This window comes from Jaculus jaculus, chromosome 6 (assembly GCF_020740685.1).
Source record: "Jaculus jaculus isolate mJacJac1 chromosome 6, mJacJac1.mat.Y.cur, whole genome shotgun sequence".
Taxonomy (NCBI): Eukaryota; Metazoa; Chordata; class Mammalia; order Rodentia; family Dipodidae; genus Jaculus; species Jaculus jaculus.
Window position 1 is genome coordinate 18854201 of NC_059107.1, and position 15791 is coordinate 18869991.

Sequence of the window (15791 nt, forward strand, 5' to 3'; positions counted from 1 at the left end):
ATAAACTTGCTTAAATAAAAAGAACTCTCGGGGCCGCAGTGGCTGAGGCCGATGCTGACGCGGGGAGTGGGCCGCGGGGCTTAGCCCATAGACATGGACCAGCCGGTGGGAGAGCTTCCTGTGTGGGTGGTGGAGGACCATCAGGAGGCTCTTCCGTTCATATACGGGACCATAGGTTCAAAGCATCTTCCTGCCAGTAACATACGTTTGGCGCATTTTGACTCACATCCGGACCTCCTCATTCCTGTGAACATGGCAGCTCACACTGTGTTTGATAAGGAAACACTCTTCGGAACTGAGTATTGAAAATTGGATTATGCCTGCAGTTTATGCTGGCCATTTTTCTCATGGAATGTGGCTTCATACCACGTGGGCTCAGCAAATAAGAGAGGGCAAACACCACTTTTTAGTAGGCAAAGACACTTCAACCACAACAATCAGGGTTACAAGGACAGATCATGGCTTCCTAAGTGATGGCCTTTTCGTACCTGAAGACCAACCAAAAGCCACTACAGCTGGATGTGGTTCTGGTAAAGCCTTATAAAGTCTGTACGAATCAAGACGAAAATGCCTCCGAGTCTTCTGCGAAGAAGCCCAAGCTAGCACTGGAAGATGGAGAGAAGACGGCCCCTGCCAAGTGTGACTCTGACTCAGAAGGACTGGAGCAGGACACAGTGCCACAGAGAAGTGACCACGCTTGCCGCCAGCCACCTCATTCGAGTTCCCGTGCTGAAACTGAGCAGGGCCAAAGCTCAGCCACCACTGGGGGAATCCTAGCAATCTTGAAGAATGCCAGTGCATTTGTTTTAGATATTGACTTGGACTTTTTTTTTCTGTCAAGAATCCCTTCAAAGAAATGTTCACTCAGGAGGAGTACAAAATTTTACAAGAGCTTTACCAATTCAAAAAGCCTGGTAGTAACCCAACTAAGGATGATTTGATAGATACTGTTGACGCTCGAATTCATCAATTAGAAGATTTAGAAGCAACTTTTGCTGATTTATGTCATGGCGATGATGAAGAGACTGTACAGAGACTGGCTTCAAACTCTGGAATGGGTCACTAGTTCCACTCATGAAGAGTTTGAAGAAGAGAATGGAAGCACCTGACTGTGAAATGGTTCACCAGGCTGGTCTATCTTGTGGTTATTCAGGACTTCCTCACCATGTCAGCACAGAACAAGAAATTGAGAATCTTATTCAATCTGTATATTATTTACTGAAAAATTTGCCAAAACCTACTCTTGTGACAATTGCATGGTCAAGTCCGGATGAGTACTGTCCTTCTGAACAAGTCGATGCCCTTCAGGACAGGGTCCTCGGGGCGCTGCGCTCCCTCTATGGGCCTTTAGACACTCACCTGGTGTACTCGGCAGAGTCTCCTCCACCTTGAAGCAGACAAAACACCGGCTCCTTTGCATCTTGGTAGAGCGACGGGACTTTTATGAATTTATCTGTGAGTCTTCTAGAGAACACTCTCTTTGTTAACTTCCCGTTGGAATTGTTCAGATACTTAGAATCTCCAGACCAGTGGCATCAGCTGTGGCATGGCGTCCCTTCAAGGTGAGAGGCGCTTGTTTAGCTTGGTTTTACACGTCAAGTCTACTAACCCCAAGTTAGCAACAGACAAGGCTGTTGCTTGCTTTTCTTGCTTTCCATCTTTTTGTCTTTGTTGGGTGGGAGGGGGAGGGGTTCTGTTTATTTCTTCCTCCTTGCCAGCCAGGTCTGTGCAGGGTGGAGACGCACTCACTCACAGCTGACGCTCGTTAGGCCCTCACGTGTGTGCGGCAATGTTCAGTGCTGGGTGTGTCGTAAGAACCAAGGGGACAGGATGCCCTCCCCGCTCCTCCTGGTGGGGATGGCCCAGGAGCAAAATGGGTGGTGAACAGTGTTATGAAGGAAAGAACAAACCTGTCGTGGGCATGCTCTTAGTTCTCAGGGTTCCCTACTCTTATAGGAAGTAATGTGACAGCCGGGCGTGGTGGCGCATGCCTTTAATCCCAGCATTCGGGAGGCAGAGGTAGGAGGATTACCATGAGTTCGAGGTCATCCTAAGACTATATAGTGAATTCCAGGTCAGCCTGGGCTAGAATGAAACCCTCCCTCAAAATAAAAAATAAAAAAAATGAAGTAATGCCCACAAACACTAAAAGGATACTGGAAGGCTGCCTTTTCAAGGCTCTTTAAATTTTGGCCACACTTTTGCAATTTTTTAGCATTACTTTAAAAAAAAACTGTTTTTTTTTCAAATTTACTTGGAGAGCAAGAATATGGGCACGCCAGGGCATCCAGCCACTGCAAATGAACTCCAGATGCTTGTGGTCTGTACATCTGGCTTACGTGGGTCCTGGGGAATCAAACCTGGGTCCTTTGGCTTTGCAGACAAGTGCCTTAACCATTAAGCCATCTCTCCAGCCTCTCTAGCATTACTCTTAGTCAAGAAGTCTGGTTGAGTAAACTTGACAAAAGAAAATTTCCCATTTTGCTGCTGCTCTGGTTTGGTACCATATTCCATGTTTTCCAGTCATAGTATTACTTTATTTATTTATTTATTGGGGGGGCAGATAGAGAGAGAGAATGGGTACACTAGGGCCTTCACTGTAAATGAACTTCAGATACATGTGTTACCTTGTGCATCTTCCTTATGTGGGCCCTGGGGCATCAAACCTGGGTCTTTTGGCTTTGCGGGAAAACATGTTAACTGCTAAGCCATCTCCCCAGCCCTGGTTCTTGTTGGTTTTGACAGAAAGGCCCTACAGAAGTGCTGTACTTCACTTAGTCATTGGTTGACATTTAACCAGTAGGTATACCACCTTTTTGGCAGTCAGGGTTTTTAACTCTTCAGACAAAACAACTGTTTTGTAAAAACTTAGAGAAAAGAATTAAATGGCTTCAATTTTAACCTGTCATCATTATTCAGGGACACAACTGTCTTCCACCAACGTCCTTATAATATTGAACACAGTGGGTTTGCCCTTAGGCAAGTGCAAAGCCAACAAGCACAGCTAAGAGATAAAAGAAGGAAGAGTGGATTATTACGTGAAGCAATAAAAGAAAGTACTGGAAAGACTGCTCTCAGGGATGCTTTCTATAGTTCTCTGACTGTAGGATACGCAAACCACGAGGAAGACACGGCGTCCTCTCCTGAGCATGAAGCGGCTCTTGGTGTTGCTTTGCTGCAATGCCACAGGCCGCTGATAATCCTTCCTGCTCTCCTTCAGGGGACTGGAGGGAGAGGATGCGGTCTTAAGAGGCAAAATAAATAATTAATTGAAAATAAAATAAAGTACTGGAGATATTTCCCAAGTAGTGTTTCTTCCCAAAAAAAAGGAGCCAAGTATGGCGGCAAAAACCTTTAATCCCAGCACTGTGGAGGGCTGAGGTAAGAAGATTGCCATGAGACCCTGCCTTGAAAGGTAAAATAACAAGGAAGGCAGTCTCATTGGGAAAGGCTTGTCCTCACATGCTCACATAGAGAAGCAGATACATGTATGTACACAGTTGGAGACCATGCTTCATAAATTACATGTTTGAAAATGGTAGAGAGAACACCTCTGGGACAGAGAGGGACATTGTAATGAGTGAGCCAAGTTTAATCTTAGTGGCCTAGGAAAGTGTTCTCTGGTTTATACCTGTTCTAGCATTGGGGGCTGGGGGAGGGTGGGCCAGGGACATAACTGGAGCTTGATCTGAAACCAAAGCAAGCCATTATTCTTAACTGCCTGGTGTGTTTTCCCTCAGAGGGTGCAATGGTGTGCAAGGAAAGGAGCAGGCAGCCATCACTTTAGCGGGCCTTGTCCACATGTGTTCCTCTAGAGCTACATGGAATCCTCAAATCAGAATGTCACTTAACTGCAGCTAACACCGAAAGATACGTCACCATTGTCACTCAGTGAATGGTACCATATTCCATGTTTTCCAGTCATAGTATTTTGCTCCATTGAATTTTTCTTTTCACAGTTGATTTTCAAAATCTAATACTATGACTGCACATTGGCATTGAGTAAGCCAAAACTACTGGTACAGCTGTCCATCCTGATATAACATGCCTGAAATGTTTCTGTTCTTATAAAACCAGTTGTAAAAGTATGCTATTTATTTTTAAATTTTGAATATTTTTTGTTAGACATCTGTAAATAGGCATTATATTTATGAGGAAATTATTTTGTGTGCTAAATGAAATTAAAAGTTTTAAGAATTTTGAAAAAAAAAAAAAAGAATTCACTTAAATGTGCACCTGACATTAGAGCTCGGGCTCTATGTTTGCTTTTCCCTTAAGACCAGGAGTCAAAGCTTCTCCAATTATAATGTTCTCTTAAAAATCCCAAAATCTATAAAAATAAGTCTATCTCGATGCCAAGGGAAGAATTTCTATGAGGTCTGCAGAATAACAACCTCACCTCTGATGGAGCCATTATTTTAAAAAGAGCTGCAGACCCTGTGGGAAAGACTGCATGGATGTTTCAGGATTAATATAGAAAAGTATTCCAGCTACCATTAAAAAATAACAAAGAAAGAAAAATCAAGAAACATGTGCCATTCCTCATTCTTAGTTGTTCTCCATAGAAAACAGTTTATCTTCTAGATTTGCGAATCTTTTCATAGAAAATTAATTTTTTAAAATTCTAAAAATTATTCCAACTTCCTCTACATCTCTCCAAATTATCATCAGACCTGAAAATTAGACAATCTATAAAACCTCTCTGTTAGGAACTATCAATAACTTAAATTTATATGGATCTTTTATCATCACAAGATAATCCACTGATCATGGAGGAAAGACCAAAAAAAAAAAGTTACTATAGGGGTACAGGATTTATTTTATCATTAAAAGAAATTACATGCCCTGAAGTGGTACTTAATTATTCAGAAGACCAAACAACCATCTCCATGGGCTTTATGCATAATTAACATCTATGTTACTGCACATTGACTGAACTTCTCTTCCGTGTGCTGAATCATCCACATTCAACTCTACAAAGGGTTTCAAGTTTTACCAGATATCAGTAACGGGAACTCTAGCTTGAGTCTTTTTTTTTTTTTTTAACAAATAAACCAACTTTAACAGATGTTATTTTGTATTTATATAGCCCCTTCTTCAAGAACCTTAAATGCTTTACAGACATTATCTTTCACCAATCGCCACAATAGCCCTGTGAGGTAGGCATTACTCCCATCATACCAGACAGGGAGACTGAAGCTCAGAGAGGTTTCCTGACTTGCTGAGGTCACACAGTTAAGTTCACTTTAGAGTCAGGATTCAGGCACCTAGCCTCCCAGCTCCCAGTCCCATACCTCAAGAGAATCTTTAATGAAACGTCTTTAAACGAAGTAACAAGAGTAGTATGTTATGAAAATGTGGTCTTTCTACTGCCATCAAGGAAAGAAAAAAAAAAAAAAACCAAAACCTATACTGATGGTTGAGGCCACAAAGCCCACATGGTAATTTCCATCCTCCCCCTTCCCTAGGCTGTGGGTGGTCCACATTTTTTAGAGGTATTTCAAAGGTGTCACCTTTATTCCACTCCATCCTCTCATTTGTAGCCTGTAGTTGATTGTTTATCACATAGATCCTGCATTTCCATCTTAAATTATGCTTGGACACATGTATTTCTATTGATTTATTTTCCAACTCCACATAATAATAATATATGAGTTGGTTCCAGCCATTTTATATTCTCTCAGTGTTTTTTCATGTATTGGCCAGCATTTATGGCTTCACATAAATTTTAAAATCATTTTTGTACAAGTAACAATCTATGTGGCATTCTAATTGGAAGTCCATTAAATTTATGCTAATTTGAAACAATAGACAAGAGAAAACATTTACTAACAATTTGTTTTATGAGTCGAAGAAAGTTTGTTCTTTTTTTTAACCTAAGTCTTCTGTCTCTTCTTCCTGAATTTATTACTAAATGCTTTTCAGGTAATTTTGCTCCAGGTAATTATTTTTAATTGTACTTTGCATCGTTGAAGAATAGTGTTGACTTATTTTATTGTACCAAACTTTAATTTTGGAAGGTGGAGCTAGGGAGAGGCTCAGTTAAAGGCACTGACATGCAAAGCCTGCCAGCATGGGTTCAATTCCCCAGCCAGTCACATAAGACCAATGGGCATTTGTTTGCATCAGCAAGATACCCTAATGTATAAACAAACACATATGTGCGCACACATACACAAACACACACACACACACACACACACACACACACACACACACACACACGCACACACACAAGGGGGTATGGTTGTTTGATTCATATGTCCCCCAGATACTTAGGTGTCCTGAATGCTAGGTTCCCAGTTGATGGAGATTTGGGAATTAACACCTCCTGGAGGTGGTGTATTGATGGAGGCAGGCTTATGGGTGTTATAGCCAGTGTCCCTTTGCCTGTATTTGGCACGCTCTCTTGTTGCTATTGTCCACCTGATGTTGGCCAGGGGGTGATGTCCACCCTCTGCTCATGCCATCATCTCCCCTGCCATCATGGAGCTTCCCTTTGAAGTCTATAAGCCAAAATAAATCTTTTTTTATCCACAGACTGCTCTTGGTCAGGTGATTTTTGCCAGCAATATGAACCTGACTGGAACAGGGGATTAGAAAGATGCATAAAATGTTTTTTGTTTTTTTTTAATTTGGGTAAGTAATATAAATTTTCATGATTTTTATCTTTCTTTAATCTTTTCCTCCTTCTTTTTGACAGTATCTTTTCATGTAGGCCAGGTTTACCGTGAACTCACTATGTAACTGATGATGGGTGACCTTTTACCTGTGATTCTCATGTATTTACATAGTGAGTACTGAAATTGCAAGTGTCCACCACCTTTCCCAGTTAATGTAGCATTGTAAATAAAACCCAAGGCATTGTGGACGCTAGGCAAGCATTCTTATAACAATTAGTTTACATCTTCAGCCTAATTTCATGTGTCTTAGACAAATATAATCCATCAACAAAACCAGTTTTAAAAAATGAAGTTTTCCCAGTGTTTTTTCTAATTTTGTAGAACTTTTAAGACATAAACAACAATGCTGTAAATAGATATGCCTGCCTTTTATAAAAACAGTTTTTAGTGAACACTGATTTAATTTTGTATAAATTATTTGTAAGTTTTCCTTTACAAAATTTCAAGTATTTAAGAAATGTAAGGATAGAGAGATGGCTTAGCAGCTAAGGCACTTACCTGCATAGCGTAATAATTGTCTGAGGTTTAAATCCCCAGTAACCACCCAAAACCAAATGCACAAAGTAGCACATGCCTGGAGTTTGCTTTTAGTGGCTAGAGGCTCAGACATTCTTCTTCTCCCTCTCCCTCTTCTTCCCTCTCTCCCTCCCTCCCTCCCTCTCTCTCTCTCTCTCTCTCTCTCCTTGCAAATAAATAAGTAAAATATATTTAAATAAATGTAAGTGATTTAGCTTATTAAAATAAGTCAAATACACTGAGCACCATGCTTTAGAGCTACTGTGATATTATTTCTTATGTACTTACGTGGTTAACTTTTATTGCTTTAAAGGTTATCTTTGGAAAAGAGACTATAAATTATTAATGTCTGTATTGTTTTTCTGATTGCCATGACAAAACATCTGGGGGGGAAAAAAAGCCAGTTAATGAAGGAATAGTTCATTTTAGCTCTCTGCTTAGCTCACAGTCCCTACATGGAAGTGAAGCAGAAGGTGGCCAATCACATTGCTTCTGTAGTCAGAAAGCAGAGAGGGAGAGGTGAATGCGAGTCCTTTCTTTACTTTCTTGTTTTTAAATTTTTTGTTTATTTATATCCACAAAGGGGGGATGGGAGAGAGAGAGAGAGAGAGCGAGAGAGAGACTGGGCACACCAGGGCCTCTTGCCACTGCTAAAGCACTCCAGATTAATACACCAGTTTGTGCATCTGAAATTATGTGGGTACTGGAGAATCAAGCTTGGGTGTCTACCCTGCCTTGAAATAACAAAACAGGGCTGGAGAGATGGCCTAGCACATATGGCACTTGCCTGCAAATCCAAAGGACCCAGATTCGATTCCCCAGGACCCATGTAAGCCAGATGCACAAGGGGACACATGAATCTGAAGTTCTTTTGCAGTGGCTGAAGGCCCTGGTGAACCAATTCTCTCTCTCTCTCTAATAAATATTTTTTTTAAAAAAAACCCACAAAGGTAAGGAGTGGTGACATACACCTTTAATCCCAACACTCATGAGGCAGAAGTGGGAAGATCACTATGACTTTGAGGCCTGTCTGGGACTACACAGTGAGTGCCAGGGTAGCCTGGGCTAGAGTGAGAACCTACCTTACAAAAAAAAAAAAAAAAAAAGCAAAACAAAGAAAACAAAGCCTGAGTGTCTAGCCTTGCAAGCAAGCATCTTTTACCACTGAGCAATCTCTCTGGGTCCCTACTTTCTTATTTGGCCTATGGGATGGTCCCATCTACATTCAAAATGGTTCTTCTCCAGTCAGTTAAACCTCCATGGAAACACTTTATATGGCATAGTCAGAAGTTTGTTTTCTAGACGATTCCAAATAACATCAAGTTGACAAAAAGCTTAACAATCATGTTGTCTTTTGAGTATTTTATTTAGACAGGAGACATATGCTGAAATATAATGCTACTGAGGTTTCTCAGATACATTTTTACTCTCTGTAGACATGAGTTATCTCTAAAACACACATTTCATTGTAACCTGTTACTGAAACTATTAAGAATTTGATAAATATTTAGTACTGAAAAGAATCTATAATTTAATTTCTAATCCATAGTAATAATACTAAAGGGGGCTGGAGAACTTGCTTAGTGGTTAAGACACTTGCCTGCAAAGCCAAAGAATACAGGTTCAATTTCCCAAGATCCATGTAAGTCAGATGCACAAGGTGGCACATTTGTCTGGAGTTATTTGCAGTGGCTAAAAGCCCTTACAACCTGGTATGCTCTCTCTCTCTCTCTCAAATAAATAAAATAAAATAAAATAGTATTAAAGTGAAGGTGGTTTCATAGAGTGAATTGAAATGTAGCTCAACTTTTTCTGTACTCTTAACTGAATTCAAATTGGAAGCATACTTGAAACTCATTCACATCTAATTCTGAATGAAAAGTAGATATTATGTTTTCTATTTTCAGAGTTTCTTCTATAAATTTTTTACTTCTTGTGTTTCTTTTTAATTATTCAGATTTATCTTCCTTGAAACCCATTTGTTTGCAATTTTGTTGACCCATAACTCATGTAATATCATCATGTAAATCTTTATAGATATTTTTCACCAAATCCTGAGTAGACTTAAAAAATATCCTCTTTTGGGCTGGAGAGATGGCTTAGCGGTTAAGCGCTTGCCTGTGAAGCCTAAGGACCCCGGTTTGAGGCTCGGTTCCCCAGGTCCCACGTTAGCCAGATGCACAAGGGGGCGCACGCGTCTGGAGTTCGTTTGCAGAGGCTGGAAGCCCTGGCGCACCCATTCTCTCTCTCTCCCTCTATCTGTCTTTCTCTCTGTGTCTGTCGCTCTCAAAATAAAATAAATAAAAAAATTAAAAAAAAAATCCTCTTTTATTTTTACTTATTTATTTGAAAGGGAGGGAGAGAGATAGACAAATAGAGAGATAGAGAGACAGAGAATGGGCATGCTAGAGCTTCCAGAGGATGCAAACTCCAGACACATGTGCCACCTTATATATCTGGCTTACCTGGGTTTTAGGGAATCAAACCTAGGTTCTTTAGCTTTGCAGGCAAGTGCCTTAACCACTCAACCATTTCTCCAATCTCTGAGTAGACTTTTATATTGTTTTAATTACTTTCTCATTGCTAAGATAAAATACCAGACCAAAATCAACATAAGGAAAGAAATGACATATTTTGGCTTGCAGTCTCAAAGGGAAGTTCCATGGTGGCAAGGAAAACATGATGGGATGGAAGCCAGACACCACCTCTGCCACAGCAGGAGGCAAACAGCAATAGCAGAGTGAGCTGAACTCTCCTTGGGAACTTGATAAAACACCTCAAAGCCGTCCCCAGCAACATACCTCTTTCAACAATGTTCTACCTCCCAAATTGCCATGAGCTGAGAACTGAACATTCAAAACATGAGTTTGTAGGGAACACTTAATTTGAAACACTGAATATATCATCTGATTGGCTCCTAGGAACAATGATCTCTTTGTGAAAATACCTAAGAGCTAAAGTCCTATAGGTAGGAAAAGGAGCCATTTAATACAATCAGAATGTCTATGTTTCCTACTTGATACAGGTGGGAACTTTTTGGAAATCATCTCCCAGAATTCCTTAAGATACATTCATTCATAGAAGTCCCAAGATTCTTAGATTTATGAGGACTTGATTCTACAATAAGTATGGAAATGTATAAAACAAAAGGCAGCCAAGCAAATTTCTGAAAGAAGGCTAAAGCTGAAAATATGTACTGCAGAAATATTACTATACAGATCAACAAACTCTCCCATGGCTCAGAATAAGTTGTAGACATACTCATATACATATTGACAACTGCTTTTCAACTGTTTGGTAAGGATTACAATTACACAAAAAACACATAGAAATGAAATATGATAAATACCTCACAATACATGCAAAACTTATCTCAATATACATCATAGAGATATGTTTAAAACACCAAGATGCCAAGCTTCTGAAAAAGTTCATGGGAAAAAGTACTCATAACATTTCTTAATTATAATATGATATTATTAATCACAATAAAAAGTTAACTTTAGCCTCAAAAGATATTGTTAAAGTGAACACTGGGCTCTGGCCTGAGAGAAATAAGTCATGTATCGTAAAGCAAGCATGTTTATTCCAAATACATAAAAGACTCCCATACTCAAAAATAATAACATGAACAATCTATAAAAGTATTATGCACGAGTATCCACATAATCATATCAGCAGATGCATGAATGGCATAAAACCCAAGAAGATTGAACTATTTAGTCATTAGAGAAAAGCATTAGAGAAATTGAAACCATAATGAGATACTACTACATACCTACTAAACATAATACAATAAAAAGATTGATTGAATAAAGGAAAGGTGGAGAGAGGGCTAATCAAAATCAAAGAGGATATAAATAAATCACATAGAAATCTGCTTTTTTGGACAACAGAACACTCAGGAGCCATAGATTGTTACTAGAAAATTTTCAGTGCCAAGGATGGGATACCTTCCAGTGAGTTGACGGCCAGGGAGGTCCCTGATGCCCCCAAAACATTACAGGCCATTGCCAAGGCCCTTGGATTCCCACCAGGAATAGATGGTAAGACCCTATTGCTGAAGACTACACATACTTTGACTGCAAGGCCACTGAGAAATCCTGCTGGAACTGAGCTGATAGCCTCTTGCATGTAGACCAGCTGACTGAAAGCTAGAAGAAACCATTCTTCATGCAGTTCAATGGGAGGGAGAGAAATCACCAGTGAAGATACTCAACAGTGGATGCTGCAAGCCTTATATTTGGCCAGCCATGCCAAATGAGACAACAGGTGCAATAGTGGCACGTTTGTCATGGTGGAAACCAACCACCCTCTAATTTGACAGGAGACCCACTCCATGGGAGGGAATACATCCCTGATGCTGAAAACCTACAACAGGGGTAATCATGGACCCTAGGGGTGTAATGTCTGCTGCTGTCTGGCTAAATGTATATACTATGCTCACCAAACTGCCCAGTAAACACTTCTCTTAACGTTCATACCCATATATTAATGCTACTCTCACTTTTGGTAGAGAACCTTCTGTTTTCAGATGGCAGTGACCTTGGGATGACTCAGAAGGCAGCATGAGGCTGGGAAGAAGTGACAGAGGAGTGCTCCGCTGTGCAATATCTCTATCACACTTTCCAAAGCTCAGGATCCATTGCAGAAGAGGTGGCAGAAAGAACATAAGAGCCAAAGGAAGGGTAGGATTCCTTACAACATGCACCTCCAGACACAAAATGGCCTGGATATCCATGACCTCACAGTGCCTGACACTACCTACATAAGACCATCATAATAGGAGGAAAAGATAATGACATCAAAATAAAAGAAAGACCGATTGAGGGGGGAGGGGATATGATGGAGAATGGAATTTCAAAGGGGAAAGTAGGGAAAGGGGTGGCATTACCATGGGATATTGTTTAAAATCATGGAAGTTTTATATATATGTGTGTGTGTGTGTGTATGTATTTATACATATATATACCCTCTAAAATTGCACATTCTAAGTATGTGTGCTAAAATTATATTTCAATATTTTTTAAAGATTCCTCAACTTCTTTCCTGGTCGGTTACAAAGGTAAGTAATTTGAAGAGACTGAATGTAAAGGTTTATATTCCCAAACGAGGCTTTCCATGGGAATCCAGACACTGGTTTTTTTCTCTAATTATATGAGTTCTGTCACAAGTGACAGAAAAAAAATGTGTATTGTCAAATTCTAGAATATTTGAGAATACGTGATGAAATTCAAGAGCAAAATAATACACATTAAACCAGAGTAAACCAAATATATAAGTACTATCAATAAAATACCAGAGCATATATAAGAGATTAATCAACTGGCTAGTACACTTTTGATGCTGATTGCATTTATGTCACTTACTATGGTGGTAATTGTAATGTACCCTTTCTTTTTTTTTTTTTCTTTTGGTTTCTTAAGGTAGGGTTTCACTTAGTCCTGGCTGACTTAGAATTCACTAATGTAGTCTCAGGGTGGCCTCGAACTCATGATGATCCTCCTAACCTCTGCCTCCCAAGTGCTGGGATCAAAGGCATGTGCCACCACACCCAGCTGCTCTTTCATTTTTATTTTTAAATGAGCTTAATTAATGATGAGTATTCATTAGTACTCACTGTGAACAACCTTGTCTGATGATGTGCTTAGGAATTAAAATCCCTGATCTTGTTGTTAATTCTTTAAAGAAGTATATATAAATTTGATTAATAAACTCTAAGTACTTGTATATGGATTCACTGATCAAAAACTCATTGTAATTCAACAACATCATTAACCCTAATGGTCATGGCTGAAAATACAGATGCTGTTAATATCATGGCCATCAGCATTAGCATATCATGCACATTTCCTCCCCTAGGCTTTAGTGACTTAATTTTGTTTTGACAGAGTGGAAAAGTAACATAATCTGATAATGATTTATAGCAGCAATGCTTGAAACATTGAAAAAATTCCGAATAGAGAAATACTTGAAAAAGATTCAGAGCTGTAGCACATACATAATGCAACTATCAAAAACTATTTTCAGCATATAAATATCAAAATATACAAGAATATTTTTAAGTAAAGAAGGAAACTAGAATAAACTGGAAATATAGATTTAGCGGTAGAATGCTTACCTAGTAGTGGGAAGCTCTGGGTTCAAGTCCCAAACCATCAGCACATAGACAGAGGGAAAGAGAGGGAGAAACTGGAGAATATTTTAAAATAATAACAAAATTCAGGACTTACAGTCAAGACTTATAGTACAGCTCAGTGATAGAGTTGTTGCCTATCATTTGTGAAGCCAAGAGTTTGATTTTGTGTGTGTGTGTGTGTGTGTGTGCGTGCGTGCGTGCGTGCGTGTGTGTGTGTGTGTGTGTGTATTCGGCAAGGTATACTCCTTGTGGGTTTTTTTTTTTGTATAAAAATAACAAAAGTATGTAGGAAAAAATATTTACCCAAATCTTATATAGTAGTTATCTTAGTATGTTAGTTTTCTATCATTGTGACAAATACCTAAGAAAAGCAACTTAAGGAAAAGAAAGCTTTCTTTTAGAACATACTCTCAGAGGTCTAGCACGCACACTCGAAAGTTTCAGGCCATCACACCAGAATGGACATGGGGCTGGGCATGGTAACACACGCCTTCAACCCCAGCCCTTTGTAAGCAGAGGTAGGAGGAATGCCGTGAGTTCCAGGCCAGCCTGAGTGAATTGCAGGTTAGCCTGGGCTAGCCTGAGACCCTACTTCAAAAGCAAGACCAAAAAGTCAACTAAAAACTATAATAAATATGTTAATAAATAAATAGCAAACTAAGGAATCCAATGTTATAGAAGATTAAAATGTCTTAATGAATATCTATTAAATGTTATTCTTGCTGCTTAATGCTTGAACTACTAAGCATTTTGCAGTTCAAAATCATAAATTCTGACAAACGTAAAAGCTTATTAGCTGCACCAGAATCCCTTAGAACTGTCCTGAAATGTGTTCTCAATGGGATATTTATTAATTTCAGAGACAAATACTTTTATTGATCACCCCTGAGCAATACACAGATGATCCAGGATCAGGACAGAAAAAGAGATGATGGATTTTCTTCAAAATAAAAAGGACTTGGATGGACAGGCTTCTCTTTGCAAATTAGAACCATGATAAAAAGAGGGCCACAAAAATACTTCATCTGCTTCCAATTTTACTTAAAAATGAAAGCAAGACTCAAATAATTCAAGACCCAAATACTTTCTCTGCTGTGAAAATTTTTAAGCAATAAATAATAACATGGATAAGAAATTCTTTACAAAGTTCTTAAAAGACTAAGCAAAATAACCAGAACTATTTTGTGGAATATATACTCAGATATAGTGCATATATAAACATATCCATTATATTTAACATATATGCATGTACTACATATGTATACTGATTCTGTTGATACATATGATGATGAAAGTTATGATCTGAAGTTGACTGTGGCACATTTTCATCCTTTTTGTTTGCCTGAATATTCAGAATTTCATAACTTTCTGTTTCTTGCCTTGACAATTAGTACTAAGAGAATTTTTTAAAGCCCATACTAATATGTTGTAACTTTAAAGTAACAGACATGAAACTTCACTCTGATAATTTTTGAAGCCTCATGGGGTAAAAGTTCATCTCACTAACTGCCTCAACTGTTCCATTATGCCTTCCTTTATTCCCTCTCACTCCCACAGTCATCATATGTCGTATGGTGCTCCCAGAGATGTCTCATGTAAATACCAGGGAGGTCACTTGTTTTCTCTAACTCTCAAATTTTCTTTGTAAAATGAAGGCATAGAGCAGCAAGCCTTCCAGTTTAACATTTAGTATTTTATCATTCGTTATGACGTTCTAGGGAGTCTTCTTGTTGTAGTCATTGTAGGCTGGGTTGGCTGAGTATGTAGCATCATTTCTGGTTAGTGAATTTACTCTACTACTCCACATGAATCACACAAAAACATACTCACTAGGCATATATTTTTCTCTCCCAACACACTCAAACTTTTGCAACGTTGCCTTGTAGTGGTCATGTGTAGTTTTCTCGATTTTTGTTTTTTCTGGTAATGCACAGTGCTCATGTGACCCAGACCCTGATGTTCATATGTATACAGCAGGGCCATAAATCCAAAGCAGCAGGATACCTGCAGGCACTGGGTGAAAGAACCTAATCTGCATTAGCTTTCTCTGAGTTATGGCTGGAGTTCTTTGTCTTACAAAGGCAAATTTATGGGACATGATTTAGTTTACTAGAACTGTAAATTTCATCTAGAACAAAAATATCCATGCCAAAGTGGAACTAGGCCCAAGACCACCGTTTCTCAGGGAACATAAATACAAATACCTGGAGAAAAGAGAATGTGACTAATATATAGAAGATAGAGACTTGAGAGAATGCAGGGAGACCAGAACAATGCTAAGGCCTTTGGCTAATCCTCGGACTGAGACATGATTAGCACAGTCTCACACTTTACACCCTAGGTTTCCCAGATACAGGAAGTGCATTTCCTGTTCTCGCTTAAACTAAACTTTTGCTATGGATGTGGGCCCTGAAATCAAAGGGTTCTGGAAAGAACAGGCCAAAAAAAAGGTT

General features: G+C 39.1%; 2 pseudogenes; both read left to right on the top strand.

Annotated features, from left to right (window-relative positions):
* The first annotated feature begins 237 nt into the window (after positions 1-237).
* Positions 238-1550, top strand: LOC101611307 (annotated as a pseudogene).
* Positions 1551-3064: 1514 nt separating this feature from the next.
* On the top strand, positions 3065-3254 carry LOC123461768 (annotated as a pseudogene).
* The last annotated feature ends 12537 nt before the right edge of the window (positions 3255-15791 follow it).